General features: G+C 53.3%; 1 protein-coding gene across 1 annotated transcript in view; it reads left to right on the forward strand.

Moving 5' to 3' along the window:
* The first annotated feature begins 4450 nt into the window (after positions 1-4450).
* Positions 4451-15144, forward strand: part of SCN5A (sodium voltage-gated channel alpha subunit 5) — a 91000-nt gene continuing 80306 nt past the window's right edge. The window contains exon 1 of the mRNA XM_059390533.1: positions 4451-4614. The gene's annotated coding sequence lies outside the window, so the exon portion shown is untranslated. The remainder of the gene's footprint in view (positions 4615-15144) is intronic.

Below are 15144 nucleotides of genomic sequence, written 5' to 3' on the forward strand. Positions count from 1 at the left end.
AAAACAAGGAGGCTGGGCAACAGCCTGTATTGAGAGCACCTGGGCTTCCAGATCCCTCCCCAGCAGACACAATCTGGTTCCAACTTCAAAGAGGCAGTCTCATTCAGTCACACGTAGAGTGGAAGAGAAGCATGAAGGTGCTGGCTTACAGTTGACTGTCCTTGGCGGCCAACATCTGCAAATCTCCTGGCCTTACCTCCATGTTTGTGCAATGATTATGTCATCTCCCCGCATGATGGTCTCGTTCAAGGCAGGAAGAAGGGGAAGAAAGCTCTTCTAGCTGCTCCTGTCCTTTTATCAAGAAAGCACATGCTCTCCCAGAAACCATCCCACCCCAGGCAAACTGTGCTTAGGACTCGTGGCCAGTGTCCAGTCATGTGGCTGGCACTGGGCACAGGGGACATGAGAAGGCAGGTACTTAGCCCGTACAGCCTCCCTGAGAGAACCAGGCAAGGAAAAAGTGTGGGGATGAATGTGGAGCAAGCGGCACTCCTTGATAGGGAGGCTTTAGAGGGAGGACAGTTGGGTGCCCAGGATCCAAGGTCTTTTCTCTCAGCTGGTCATTTTCTCAGTGTGGAATTCCCCCATCCTTTGCCAGAGGTCCAGCATCTAGCAGGGATAGGGAACCAGGGTCCCACTAGATCCCACTACTCTCGATAAAGGCCCTCACTCCTACAAGATGCCCCTTCCCAGAGTCAGAGATAGTTAGCCACTGATGGGGGAGGGGGACCAGCACCTGGCTGGGAGGACAGGGAGACACCTTTCTGGGTCTTCCTGGCTTCTGTGTAAGCGTTCCACCAGGCCTCCTGCTTTCAGCCTCCAGCCTGTACTTCCGCCTTCCAAGATGCCTAGTCCTGAGCGTCCAAGCAAGCTGACCCCAGATCAGCTTGCTTCTTTACCTCTTGGGACCCCAGGCACGAGCAGAGCGAAAACAAGAGAAACACGAGCTAGTTACCGCTTTTTCCACCAATTAACATCTCCTACCCTACCTGTCGTCCCTCTCTAGGGGAACGGATAAATAAAGCGTGGTGGGTGCCTAACAGAGAACACGCGGCAGCTGTCAGAAGCAAAGAACTGACTGCCCACACCGAAATGTGGCTAGAGCTCCAAAGCAGAGTGTTAGGGGAGAAACACAAGAAAAAGAATGGAAGTTAGAACAATAGCCATTTATATAAATGAAAAGCACATATACACAAATGGCCAATAAACCATGAAAAAGTGCCCAATTTCATTAGTCATCAGGGAAATGCCAATTAAAACCACAATGTAAAACCTCTGCACACCCACTCCAGTGGCTAAAATGAAAAAGATAAAAATACCAAATACTGGAGGATGCTGGAGGATAAACCAGAACTCTCATACAGTCACAGCTGATGAAGTATATATTGGTAGAACCACTTTGAAAAACTCTTTGGCAGTGTCTACTAAAAGCAAAAACACTCTCCCCCAGCAACTCTCTCTCAGAAATGCATACATACACTCCCCAAAATTCATACACTAGAATGCTCATAGCAGTGCTATATATGGGAACCCCACATTAGAAACTACCGGACACCCATCTGCACTCGAATGGGGAAATAAATTGTGGTATATTCACACGATGAAATTCCGAAAAGCAATGAGAACAAATAGCAATATGGATGGGTCTCACAAACTTAAAGTTGTTCGAAAGAAGCCAGATACAAGAGTTTCTACTCAAAGATTCCATTTTTGAAAGTATCAAATCTAGGCAAAACTCGGGTGCCAGGGTGGCTCAGTTATGCGTCTGAGATTGAGTCCCACCTTGGGTTCCCTGCTCACCGGGGAGTCTGCTTCTCCCTCTCCCTCTGCCCCTCCCCTGGTTCGTGCTCCCCCTCTCTTAAATTAAATTAACTAGGCAAAACTAGCATGGGGAATTCAATGTACGCCAGTATAGTAGTTAACCCTGGGGGAGAAGCAGTTGTGACAGTTAGAAGTCACAGAGGAGGCTTCTGGGATGCTGGTGGTGCTTGGTGTCTTGATCTGTGTGCTGGCTATAGAGAGGTTTTCAACTAGTGATAACCCTTGAGCTGAACGCCTAGGGTCTGTGCTCTTTTCCATGTGAAAGTTATGATTCAGCAGAGAAAGAAAAGCCCAGGGCAATAAAAACAGAAAACACATAAGCGTGAACAACAATATTATACAATTTACAAAGATGTGTACGTATTTAAAGACCTGCTTTTTCTCCTAGAGAGGGAGCCTGTGTGGGCCAGAGAATGACAGTGAAGTGATGATGGTGACCAAGGGAGTAAAGAAAAGGAAGTAATGCAAGAGAGGAATTGGGAATGGATGTGCAAACACAATGTTCTCAACCCAGCTTTGAACTGGAAGTTGGGGGGGGCAGATAAAGAAAAACCCCTCACTTAAACTTTGATTGTTCTGGACTGCTGACTGCATGTTCTTGCTTCAATTAAATGGGGTCTGGGGCCCTTTCCAGCCTTTTCCTGCCCCCTGCAGCCTCTCTCAGACCAGCAGATGGGTTAGCTGAATCTCCACGTGGTCAGAACTCTGACATCTCCTTCTCATGGGCTTCCCTCCCCTCGTTTCCATCTGGGGTGCCTGTAGAGTCACGCCTTAGCCTACCTACCCCTCTGGCAACATCCAAGTGTCCAACGCTAAGGAGGACAATGAGAACTCCAACTCTGCTGAAGCGAGGGTGCTCTCTAAAGATCCCTGCCCCCATGCCATGGACCCAGCTGCCTCCGTCCTAGCTTGGTTTTCTGCTTGGCACGATGTCCATTTGTAAGTTTTAATCTTCATTCCGGGGTCTAGAATCTGGTCGTGGAAAACCTCGGGAGGACCCCCTTCTACAGCCCTTTCCTCGTACCAAGGAGGTGTGAGCTCAGGGAAGGCGGTCCCGCGCGCCCGGGGGCGGGGGGGAGGGGGGGCGGGGGGGGGGTGCTGCCAAGTTGACACTGCCTGCACTTCCCGCTCTGGCCGCTAGTGGGAGATGCTGGCCAACCTGAGGCCCGTCAAGGGGCTAGAGGCCAGCGTGCTGTTTTTATGATTCATCTGTCTGGCCAGGAGCCATCCCACCCAATCCAGGGCCGGAAAGCGTCCTGTGTCTTAAGACTCTCCTGTAGACCGACTTTCTCACCGATTCCCCTACCCTGGACTGGCTGTCCTGAAAGCACGGGTAGCTCCTCAGTGTATGTGTAAGGCCTCCAGTGACACCTGGAACCCCACACCCAGATCCCAAAGGGACAATGGACTCATCGTTACCTCTCCAGAGTTCCAGTGGAGGGGCAGGTCACAGTCTCTGAGATCTCAAATCCAGCACCTTGGAGCTTTCTGAGATACCAGCCCCCATTTTGCCCTCCAAGAGCAATTCTTGTATCTTGGGGCTTTGAAAGTGTCAGAAAAGTAAAGACGGCTGTGGGCAGTGGCCACTGTGCAGGGCAAAGCATACCGTCCCTTCCAACTATGTTACTGGCCTGTGGGGAAAATCTGGTAGCCCATTTTGTTTTAAAAACTTGTGTTCCTGGATATGTTTCCCTATGGGTCAGCCTGGGTATGAGCGATAATTTGCCACTGGTCTATGTGTCCCTATGTGAGAGGCAGTGTCTGTCTCAGTATCCACATGTTTGAGCGTCTCTCTGTGTGTAAAGGTGTTGGTTGTATGTGTCCCAACAAGGTGTATGTATGTGAGCATGTGTGTGAGTCCATTTCAGGGTGGGTGTCTCTGTGTTTGTTGGTTGTGCCCTTATTTCTGGTCTGTGTGAGTGCGAGTGTCTACTATTGTGCAGAATTGTGTACTATCCGTGTTTCTCCAGCAGAATGTGGTCCCATGTAACTGTGTGCCTCTGTGTCAAGGGATACGAGTCTCTGAGTCATGTATCACTGAGTTTGTCAGAGTGTGTCTGCCTCAGTGTGTGTGTCAATGATGTGTCTGCCTATGTCCGTGTGGGTGTCTGTGTGTCAGCGCAGGTGTGCGTGTGTCGAGTGTGTCTGTCAGCCTCAGGGAATGTCAGCATAGGTGTCTGTGTGAGCCCGCATCAGGGTCTGTCCGTGTCCAGGGGGCTGGTTCCCCAATGTAGGGTCCCCAGGTCAGGGAGGATGCCTGCGTGTATTCTCCCGTGTGTGCCGGGATGCGTGCCTGTCCGTGTCCGCGTGGGTGGCTATCTGTGGCGAAGCGTCCCTGGGTCGGTGAGTGTGTACCCCAGCGTGTGCCCGCGTCTGCGTGTGTCTGTCTGTGCCCGCGTGGGCGGCTGTCTTTGGCGGGGCGCCCCCGGGTCAGCTTGGGGGTGTGCGCCCCGGCGGGTGCCCAGGGCTTCACCCTCTGAGCGGGCGGAGCGCCACGTGCGGAGTCCGGGGCGCGTCGCTCTGGGGCGGAGCCAGCCGGGGGCCCCAAGCCCCAGGCCGAGCCCAGGCGGGGCCCGCCCCCGACCCCGCCCCCGGCCCGAGCCCGCGCCCGCCCGCCGAGCCCCGGAGCCCGAGCGGAGCGGCGGAGCCGAGACGGCGGCGGCGCCCGTAGGATGCGCGGATCGCGCCCCCGGGGCCGCTGAGCCTGCGCCCAGTGCCCCGAGCCCCGCTCCGAGCCGAGTCCGCGCGGAACCTCAGCTGCCCATCCCGGGGCCAGGGCCGGGGGACCAGCAGGTGAGCGAGCGCCCCTGCGCCTGGGAGCACCGGCCGGGCCGGAGCCCCCTCCGCCTGCCGCCGCCCAACTTTCCTCCCCGAGGGTAGGAGCCTCCGGCCCCTATCCACCCCCTCCCCTGCCCCGGGTGCGCCCGGCAGTTCCCTCCCCCATCGCTGCCCCCGAGGCGGGAGGGAGAGAAGAAAGGGTGCAGATCCTCCGGGCTGGAAGGGATTCCCCCCGGGGTGTGGGGGGGGGGGCGTCTGTAATCGCCGTGCGCCCCCTCCCCATTCCTTTCCTTCCGGGTTTCCCGGTGCGCTGTCGAGGGCCCGAGGAGGAGGAGCTGCGGCCCCGGCTTCCCGGCCGACCCTGGCGCAGGCTCGGGGAGGGTCTGGGATTGGGACCCGGATTCCCGAGGCCGGAGACCCCAAGGTCAGAGCGGCGACTAGGCGCGCAGTGAGTGTGGTTCCAGAAAGCCGGGGAGCCGACCGAGCAGGGCTGGGAATGGGGGAGGGAGCCAATCACCCCCTTTCTCTGGGCCCCACTGATTGGTCCTCTAGGGGTGTCTTCTTTGGGACCGGATCGCTGCCTGTCCTGACCTGGGAAAGATCTCTGCGCCCTGAGGGAGCAGAGATCTAAATACGTGTCCTATCTCTGCGAGCTTCGAGCCCGAAGAGATCTCTGTGCCCTTTGACGCCCTAACGGGGCCGCATCTGGTCTCTAAGCGCCTTGAAGGAGGAGAGACTTCCTTGTGCTCTCAGCAAGGGAGATCTCTGTGCGCTGGGATTGGAGAGAGTTCTCTGCCCTGCTTGCTCTCGCTCTTACCCGGGCAGATCCACTCGCCTTGACGGGAGCGAGGAGGCTTTCATCCTCTGTGTTATTTGATCGTCTTTGGTGGCATGGGAAGGAACGGGAGGAACGGTTGTACCTAGCCTTGTGGAGGCTGGAGGTGCAGAAAGCCGTAATGGGGGAAATGCTGGGGACGAGGCCCTGGCCATAGGCCTGCCTTGCAAACACCTGTTGGAGGCCAGGGCACAGATGAATCAGCCAGGAAGCCATGGCTGACGTTGGGGCAGGAGTCAATCTTCTCTCCTTAGAGCATTGAGACCAGTCCTAGGAGGGCAGGGTGAGCCGCCTCTTAGGCTTTTTGGCTGGCATTTCGTCCCCCCTCCCACTGAGACCCTAGTCACCTTCCTCAGTGAGCCTGAACAACGGGGTGGAGACAGACACACCACATGACCCCCACCATGCGGCAGCACCTCAGCCTTCTCGCAGATTCCCACCAAGCCCCTCATGATCTAGAGGGACTCAGAGTAGCAGAGGCCCAGGCCACTGGGAGCTCAGGCCCTTGTGGCTGTCCTCAACTCCATCTCCTCACCCTCAACTCCTCCCAGCTGGAATCGGGCAGGTGCACGTGAGTGGGTGGTAATGGAGCTGGAAGGCGGAAGGAGGGTGGCACAGGATGATAGCTCATACCATGCTGCTGTCACAGGAGTATCAGGAGGGGAGAGTCAGGGGACAGCCAGACCGTGGAACACAGATTTGATGCTAGAATGTCCCACACTGTGCTGAAATGAGACCCACTGAACTTTTAATCGAATTCTGTCATTAGTGCTACATTGGACAGGAGAAAACCAAGGCCGGGAGTGGGTCAAGGACTTATCCAAGGTCATCTAGAGAGAGTCAGTAGATTTGGTGCACCACTCAGGATGAAGATTCCTTGAGAACTACTTCCTGGGGACCAAAATGAGCTAGGACTGACCAAAGAGGATCTGGGCAGAAAGGAAACAGGCTCTGGGATGCCGGCAAAAAACCTTCAGCCCTGTGTGGCCTGGGCAGCTGCTGTGCCTCTGCGGTGCTTGGCCCATCCCTGGTTGGTGATCAAAGCTCTTCTGGAAAAGTTCCAGGATTGACTCACTCAGCATGAAGACCAAGCTCACAGGAGTGGTGGGAAGCACCAGAGACAGCTGGGAGTTGTGGAGAAGAAGAGGCTAGTGCCCAAGCCATTCCAGAAGGGAGTCGTGCAAACATCCTGGAGCAGTGGTCAATGGCAGTCTCTGTTCTGTTCACAGGAGGGTAGTTCCCACTGACTTTTGGGAAAGTTATTGGAAGGGTATCACTATCAGAAGTGTGACCCCATTGCCCCCCTGAAAGAGGAATGATTACTTTTGGCCAGAGGAGTCAAGAGTATCTCTCTAACAAAAATAACCTTCCTCATGGGTTTTGAAGGATGAATAGGAGTTTTCGAGATGGAGAAGTTGCAGTCTAGCCATCAGGACCGGCATGAGCCATGCAGATTTGTGAAAAACACCCTTGTTAGTTCAGCAACCCGTTGGGTCTCATGGTGCGAGGGAGGGAAGAGCAGAAGCTAAAGCCAAGGTCACAGTCACGGGGGCCCTTGTGAGCTCTATACTCAGGAATTGGGAATTTATCCTCAGTAATGGTACTAAAAATAGCTAACATTCACTGAGTGCTTTCTGTCAGCCAGGCATGGCACTAATCACTTTATAAGGCTCATCTCAGGAATCCTTACATCAGCACGGGGGGTGGGACCTTACTGATGACAATACTGCAGGTGTCGAAACTGAAGGCCCAACAAGGTGAACTAACTCGCTCACTGTCACACATCTACTAAGTAGCAGGCCTTGGGTTTGAGCCAATGTGTCAGGTCTGCCCATACAGACCACGAGTGCCCTCAGAAGTCCTTCGGTTGAAGGAAAGGAAGAGTCAGGTCACCACAGGTGGTGGAACCTGTGGCATCCCAGCTTTCTTCTCTATTCAGAGACGTGCCACTTCTTCCCTCCCTGACTTTGATTTCTCATTAAATGAGATTCTCCACCACCACCCCACCACACTGCAAGAGTGAAGTTTAGGTTGGTAAGTTTGATAAAGAACAAAGGAGAAGTGACAGATATTTCGGGGTACTGAGTGGAACCGTTACTACTTCCAGAGACAGATCCAAACATGCAGTGGTCAGTTGGAGGGGAGGGTCCAGTGTTTGGCAGGAGACCGGGGCTGGAGGTGGAAACTAGGAATCATCTGCAGATGCTGGCCACGGGAGTCATGGCAGTAAATTAGATTGTCCAGCAAGATTGCAGACCAGTGGTCCTCAAGCCTGGCCACATTAGCATCACTTGGACAGCTTTTAAAAATTGAAAAACATGGAGCGCCTAGGTGGCTCAGTGGAATAAAGCCTCTAACTTCGGCTCAGGCCATGATCTCAGGGTCCTGGGATCGAGGCTCGCATCGGGCTCTCTGCTCAGTGGGGAGCCTGCTTCCCCCTCTCTCTCTGCCTGCCTTTCTGCCTACTTGTGATCTGTCTCTCTGTCAAATAAATAAATAAAATCTTTAAAAAATAAAATAAAAATTGAAAAACAAAACAAAACAAAAAAACCTATGCCCAGGCTCCACTCCCTCCCCTCAAGGTTCTAATTCATTTGACTCCAGGGTGAGGCCTGGGCATCAGAAATTTTCAAAGCACCCAGGTGAGCCTGATGTGGAGGAGAGAGTGCAAGAGAACAGCTTTGGTCCAGATCCCTGAGACACTCCAACAATTGAGGCCGAAGAAGTCTGCAAAGGAGGCTGAGAAGGAGCAGTCGGAGAGGTGGGAGGCAAGCCAGGAGTGGGAGGTGTCACAGAAAGCAAGGAGAGAGCATGTCCCAGAGGAAGGGGAGTCTTCTGTTTCTTTTCTTTCTGCTGAGCGTAAAGAAGATGGTTCTGAGAAGTTCAGGCATAGTTCAAGAAGAATGCCTACTTTTAAAAGGAGTGTCCATTAGATTGAGGAACAGTGTGGATGCTGGTGACAGTGAGCACCAGAAACTTCCTTAACACCTACAGAATGTGGTGCCCAACACAGATGGTTAGTTGTTGAATGAATGAATGAATGAATGAATGAGTGAATGAATTGGTGAGAATAGGAGCCAGTTTGGAGTGGGTTCAGAAGTGAGCAGGAGGTGAGGACGTGGAGACAGCACGTGTAGACAGCTCTTTGCAAGAGTTTGATGGTTTAAGAGGGAGAAAAGAGATAGAAGGGAGCTGGCCAGGGGTGGAGTCAAGGGGGTATGTAGGGAGAGCCCAGAGTGGACTCTAGGCATGTGTATCCATGCAGTGCACCCACGGGTGGTACTTTTAGGGCAAATACTTTTCCTGACAGTGAGGGGCCAGAGGTCTGAGTTGAAGTTGTGACTCAGAGGGGGATTTTGATGGCAGGAACTGTGATTCCTCCTGGGGGTGGGGGACAGGAAGGGGAGGGAGATCTTGCTCTGAGATGAGAAGTGTTCCAGAAAGCAGTGTTTGGAGACACATTGAGGTCCTCAAGAGCAGATAACCAGGAGTAGAGGGATAGGGTGGAAATCTTGTGGCAAACTCTATGAAGGAGGCAGAGAGCGAAGGGATGAAGCCAGGGGGCAGGCTGTGGACAGAGACTGGATGCTGCAGAGAGTAGACCAGGCATGGGGGGGCTACAGAGTAAGCCAGGACTGGATTCCCACTGCCTTCTGCCTCCCCAGGCTGACCTGAAGTGTTGGTCTGAGGCAGAGTTCAGCTTGGGGTGGTGGGGGAGGGCCCAGATAAGACATTCAGCATCTACTCGGTGCCACAGAAGATTCTAGAAGGTGTACAACTCAGATTCAGTAACTGCTCTCATGAAGTTCACATACTATCGGGGAAAGACAGACCAGATACCACTAAACAAATAGATACTGAAGGTAATTTTAAATCATGACCAGGTATATGAAGGAAGTAAAACAGGATGATGTGGTGGACAGACAGGAGTGATCCTAGACTGGCTGGTCAGGAAAGACCTCTTGAAGGAAGAGATTGAATTGAGACCTAAATAACAAGAAAGAAGCAGGGATGCTGGGTGGCTAAGTTGGTTAAGTGGGTGACTCATGATTTCCCATCATAATCTCATGGGTCATGAGATCAAGCCTGGCTCTACACTAGGTGGTGAATCTGCTTGAGATTCTCTCCTTCTGTGCTGCTGCCCATTCGTGGGGTCTCTCTCTCTCTCAGATAAATCTAAAACAAACAAACAACAACAAAACAAAACAAACAAAAAGGGAAAACCTATCCAGAGGAAATCTGGAGAAAGAATGTCTTAGAAAGAGGGAACTGCAGGTGCAAAGGCCCTAAGGCAGAGAAAAGCTCCTGAGGCATGGTTGGCTTCTGTGACCAGAGCAGAGAAAATGAGGTGGAGATGGAGAGGTTTCATGCCTCAGTTTCCAACTGCCACCCCTTCTGTCATCTGCCTCCTTCAGACTGCCCCTTTGTTATGCACAGCTTATATGACAGCCTGGGGCTGGCAGTGGTTCCTGGGAATGAAACTATTTTTAGACATAACTCTTCTCTCCGTGGGCCTAGAACATTCTGTGTCTTTTTAAGATGATCAATATGGAATGGGTGCTATTTATAGAGACCCCACATCAATTATTGGGGCCAGGGACCCTCAAATGGGAGAGGGAGTCCAGGAGTAGACTTTTCCGGGGCAAGTGCCATAGATGGCACAGCTTTGGCACCATGTGACTCGTGGGCTCTTTGAAACCTGTGTCATCTCCCCTGCCAGATCACCCTCATCCCGTTCCCAAAGAGTCACAGCCATGGGCTGGGGAGCCGGGTACCCACAGCTTTCCTACCTCCAACTTCATTTCCTGGACAAGGTTCTGGCATGCCCCAAGCCCCGCAGAAACTTTAGTGGTTATTGAAACTGGGGTCCAGTGGGACAGTTCTGTGACTCTCTTTGTCTATTCTTCACTCTGTTTACTACTCTGGTTAGGCAGAAAAGGAACCAAAGACCCTTGGGGCCTAGTAGGTTTACCCCTGGGGCCAGAGCGAAGGCTGCTCAGGACAGAGGAGATGGCTGGCAGGAGTTGGGAGCTCAGCATGCTTGCGTGCATGCACACACACACACACACACACACACACACACCAGTGGAGGTCCCTGTAGCCCAGAGATGCCAGGGGAGGGTATCTGGAGGAGGTGGGATTAGAGCCCAGCCGTGGCAGATGCCCAGAATTGGGAGAGGGGAAAGAGATCAGACTGTGTGCGCGGGCCTGTTGTGGGAAGAGAGCATTTATGCTCAGCGGCTGGAGTTCAGTTCTTTCTTTCTCTTCTTCAGTTTCTTCTTCTGACTGAATCTCCAGGGAGGCAGTGGGAAGTTGTGCCCCCACAAGTGTGTTAAGCAAGCGAAAGGACGGAGCCGCTCTCGTGGCAGCTGTGTGGGCGCGGGAAGGTCCCTCACCCACTAGGAGATCCCTCCGTTGTCATCGCCAGGGTGTGTGCTCCCCTCCTTACAGCCCTGGAGGCCGGGGACCAGTGCTGGTCAGCCTCTAGGCTCAAGGTCACTCGGGTACGCGGGTGGTGCGAAGCCCGGGACCCGCGGTGCCCAGGCCCCCACCTCCTGACCACTGTGCCCAGGCAGTCCCCGTGCTTTCTGGGAATGGATTTTGAGCAGCAGAAAGGCTCTTCCTGGCATCAAGACGGTGGTAAATGCCTTTCTGGCGGGTATTGATTCCTCGAAGTCCTGGGCAAAGGAAGGGCCTGGCTCCAGAGGCAGTGTTCAAAGGGATGGAGGGCAGGGAGAGGTTTGCCTGGAGCTGCTGATTTCAGTCCTCAGGTTTCATTAGCCATCCCTCCAGCTGGCCTGGCTGGGTCATCTAAGATGTGGGGGAACATCAGACCATGGGAGGGATCAGCCCAGCCCCATCAATACTTCCTGTGTGGCCATCAAAGCCCCAGCCTCATCGATCTGGGCCAGTAGCAGGGAAGGGGTACAAAGGTCGCCTCTGAGCCAAAGTGCCTGTTCCTGCTGCCCAGCACTGCTGCCTGCCTTGGGGCCCACCCCTGGGAAGAATCCCAGCCCCTGAGTCTGTTCCCCCTGCCCCAGCCAGAGGACACCCAGCTGCGCGTGCGGGTGCAGGCAGGCAGAGGGGGCCCGCCACAGCAGGACTTGAGGGAAAAGAAGGCACAGGGCAGGGGCCAGCCATTTGCAGCGCCAACCCCGCCGCCACCACCTCCACCCCCGTGGTGGTTGGATGCGGCACAGACTGCCAGTTAAATAAAGCGACAGCTAGTTGCTAACAAAAGTGGAAACCCAGGGAAAGCCCCCACTCACTTGCTGAGCTGGGTGCCGGTTAGATGTATAATTGCTGAGTTTCTGTTTCAGGAAATGTCTGAGGGAAGGAGAGAAAAATATTCCCTAAGGATCCCCCGGGGGCGGCTGTCCCCAGAGATAGCTGGACTTCGAGTCCCTCCCAGTCCTCGCCTTTTATGATCAGGCGAAGGACTTGTCCCCAGCTGGGTCCCGCGTGGTCACAGTGCATTGCAAAGGGAAGTCGGCAAATGCGGTGTAAAAGCCTCAGAAGCACTATGTCAAGCAGGAACATTTGATGCAAACAGCCCATACAGTGTGCTTCTATATATGCGAAGTTCTAGAACAGGTCAGACTCATCTATGATGATGGAAATCAGAAAAGCTGACCAGAAGGGGACACTAGGGAACTTTCTGGGGCGGTGGGAATGTTCACTAGCTTAACTGAGGTGGTAGTTACACGAATGTATGTATACATTTGTTAAAACTCATTCAACTATACACTGAAAATCAGTGCATTTTCATATAGATAGATGTGCCCATTCTGTCTCATAAACAATTTTGTGGCATAGATCTTGTGTGTGGATGGATTGGCTTATCTTTCTCTGGGGGTTAAGGGACCCTAAGCGCCCCCAGGCTTCCCTAGGGTACTCCTGTCTCCCTAATGCACACAGTAGGTACTCCATAAATGCTTTGGTTGCCATAACTTCAGTGTACAGTTCCCCTGTGAAACCATTTTTTTTTTTAGCCCAGGTGTTGAGAAAAATGAGTTGGAAGAAACGGGGCTAGAGACTTAGGATGCTGATTTCCAGCCATCTCGCAGGCACCTGTGTGCTGGTCGGGTGCTTCCTGGGCCACCTTTCTGGCCCAGTTGTGTGTGGTGTGTGGCTATAGACGGTACACAGTCTGGGCCAGCAGTGCCCTGGTTGACCGAGCCAGCTGTCTGACTTCTGAGTTCTTTTGGTCACATAGTGGATCCTCCAAGCCCCCACCCTGGAGTCCCTGGACCCCTAGGCAGCTCTGGGCTGTGAGTAACATCTCAGTGCCTGACATAACGTTCCAGACCCCTGTGCATGGAGAAATAATTGGGCTTACAAGACAGACTCAGGCCTGGAAGGAAGCGGATGCCAGGCGCCCTGTGCAGGGGGCCCTGAATGACCTGGGCTGTGTATGTAGTTCCCCTGACCTGGCACCAGCAATACCAGGGAACTTGAGACGAGCAAGCCCTTTCCAGGCTCCCAAAGGGCCCTATCCTTACTGTGGGGAAGGTGGAGTTTGAAAAAACAGGAACTCTGGCTGAATCCAGGGCTCAAGCCAAAGGTGCCCCCACCCCATTCCAGCTCTCCCCTCAGCTCCCACTCCAGAGGGAAGGGTCTGGTCCCAGGGACCCCTTTTTATTCCGCCTGGGGAATCACTTAAGCAGAGCAAACGGGTGGGGTTTTCTTGTCAGCTGAATTAGCCTCGGCTTCAGCCAGAGTGTTGGAATAAATGAGATGCAAATGTATGTAAATGAGGGCATCCCCGGCTTCTGGGGTGGGCGTGTTCGCCTCCAGAAGGGATGGGGGTGGGGATTCTGCAGGACTTCCCCAGATTGCTGGGGGCTGGGATCAGGACTGGAGAAGGAAAGCCCCCTGGGGATCATCCTCCCCCAAAGCTCGGGCTCTGGGCTAGACAGAGTTAATGTCTATGCAGCCTCAGAGGAGCGGAGCCTACAGGGAGCCGGTTCGCTGAGGCCCTGCACAAGGACGTGCCAATGTGCCTTTGATCTGGGAGCAAGGACCTGAATGCACAGGCCACGAGAACCAGCTGGCACCCCCACTGAGCCTTTGTCCAAGCCGTTACCCTGGGAGAGCCAGGACTGTGCAGATAATTGCCTGGGCTGGAGGGATGCCGTTGACCCCTCCCACTTCCCCCTCTCCTGACCCCCATCCCCACCTGTGGGTCCAGTCAGTACAACCACCCACAAGCCACTGCCCCAAACCGGGTGGCCACTTTCTGGGCTGCTGAAGACAACTCTCCTTCAACCCATCCCCGACCTGTCCTCCCCCTCTGCTTCTCTCCCCTCCCCCACCCCCAGGGCTAGCCTGAGGCCCAGCCCAAAGGCAGTGGAACTCTAAGTGTTTAGGGCCCAACAGCAGGGAGGGAATGCCATCTGGTAGAGAGGAACATGAACTACCCATGAGAGTCACATATGCAACTTAAAATTTTCTAGTAGCCACATTTTAAAAAGTCAAAAAAAAAAAAAAAAAAAAAAAATAAAAATTTTAAAAAAACAAAATTTAAAAAAAAAAAAAAAAAAAAAAAAAAAAAAAAACAAGTGAGATTAATTGTATCATTTCATTTAACCCCATACATCCAAAATGTTAACCAGCATAAATTGTAATCAGTGTTTAAAAGTTAATAATGAAATTTGTGGGGACTGTACCACTCTGGATGGCCACTGGGATAGCCACATTCCAAGTGGTCAGTAGCCATGTGGGCTGGGTGGCTACCCTTTTGGACAGGGCCGTTCAACAGGGCCAGAGCTGGAGATAAAAACTGCTGGGGAATCATTTCCAGCGGGGAAACTGCTGAGTCCCTGGCCATTGGCAGAAATCGGCCAGGTCTCCCTGGGAGCAGCCGCCCACGCGTGGGCACAGGCAGGTCGGCCAGCCAGGCTGCTGAGAGGGAGGAAGGACCAGCCTTGGCTGGACTCCTCATTTTGTAGGTGGGGGGGCGGTTCACAGACATGCCCCGCCCCTGTCGCAGATTGACCTTACCCCTTCCTCCCAGCCCTCTGTGCCAGCAGAAGTAGGAGGGAATGTAAGTGCCTTGGTGAGACCTGGCTTTCACCAGACAGACTGGGGCCTGCTTACTTAACCTCGAAGCATCAGATTTCCCTTTGTGTAAAACAGATACTAACCTACCCTCTCCCTAGAATTGTTGCAAGAATGAAATAAGGTGATCACAGCAGCACTTCCGGCAGTCCCAGACACATCATGAGCCTACAACCTTGCTGGATTGGCCCACCCAGTTTGTGGCTGAGAAAAACAAGGCCCAGAAAAAGGGGGCTTTGTGTTGTTCATCTCCAAGCTCACAGGCTGGGCAATAGGAAGGTTAATCTGGCATTCATTCATTCATTCATTCACTCATTCATTCACCAGGCCTTTAGAGGCACCTCTACTGGGCCAGACTGTGGTTCGAAAATTCAGGACACAGCCGAAGGGAGAGGGAGATGTGAAAGGAAGTCAGTTAACTGCATCCTGTGGTGAAGTGGGTATGGGGATGCAAGTGTGCTGAGAACACAGAAGGGAAGGCCAGCCATGGAGGGAGGACTGGGAGTGGGAAGCAGAGGAGGCAGCAAGACAGGTCTTTCGAAGAGGGATCCTCTGAGTTGGATCTAGTAGGAAAAAAGTAGTGACCACAGCAACCACAATAAGAGCAACTGGCATTCTTAAGATACTTCCTGTGTGCCGAGCCTGTACAA

This window comes from Mustela nigripes, chromosome 2 (assembly GCF_022355385.1).
Source record: "Mustela nigripes isolate SB6536 chromosome 2, MUSNIG.SB6536, whole genome shotgun sequence".
NCBI lineage: Eukaryota > Metazoa > Chordata > Mammalia > Carnivora > Mustelidae > Mustela > Mustela nigripes.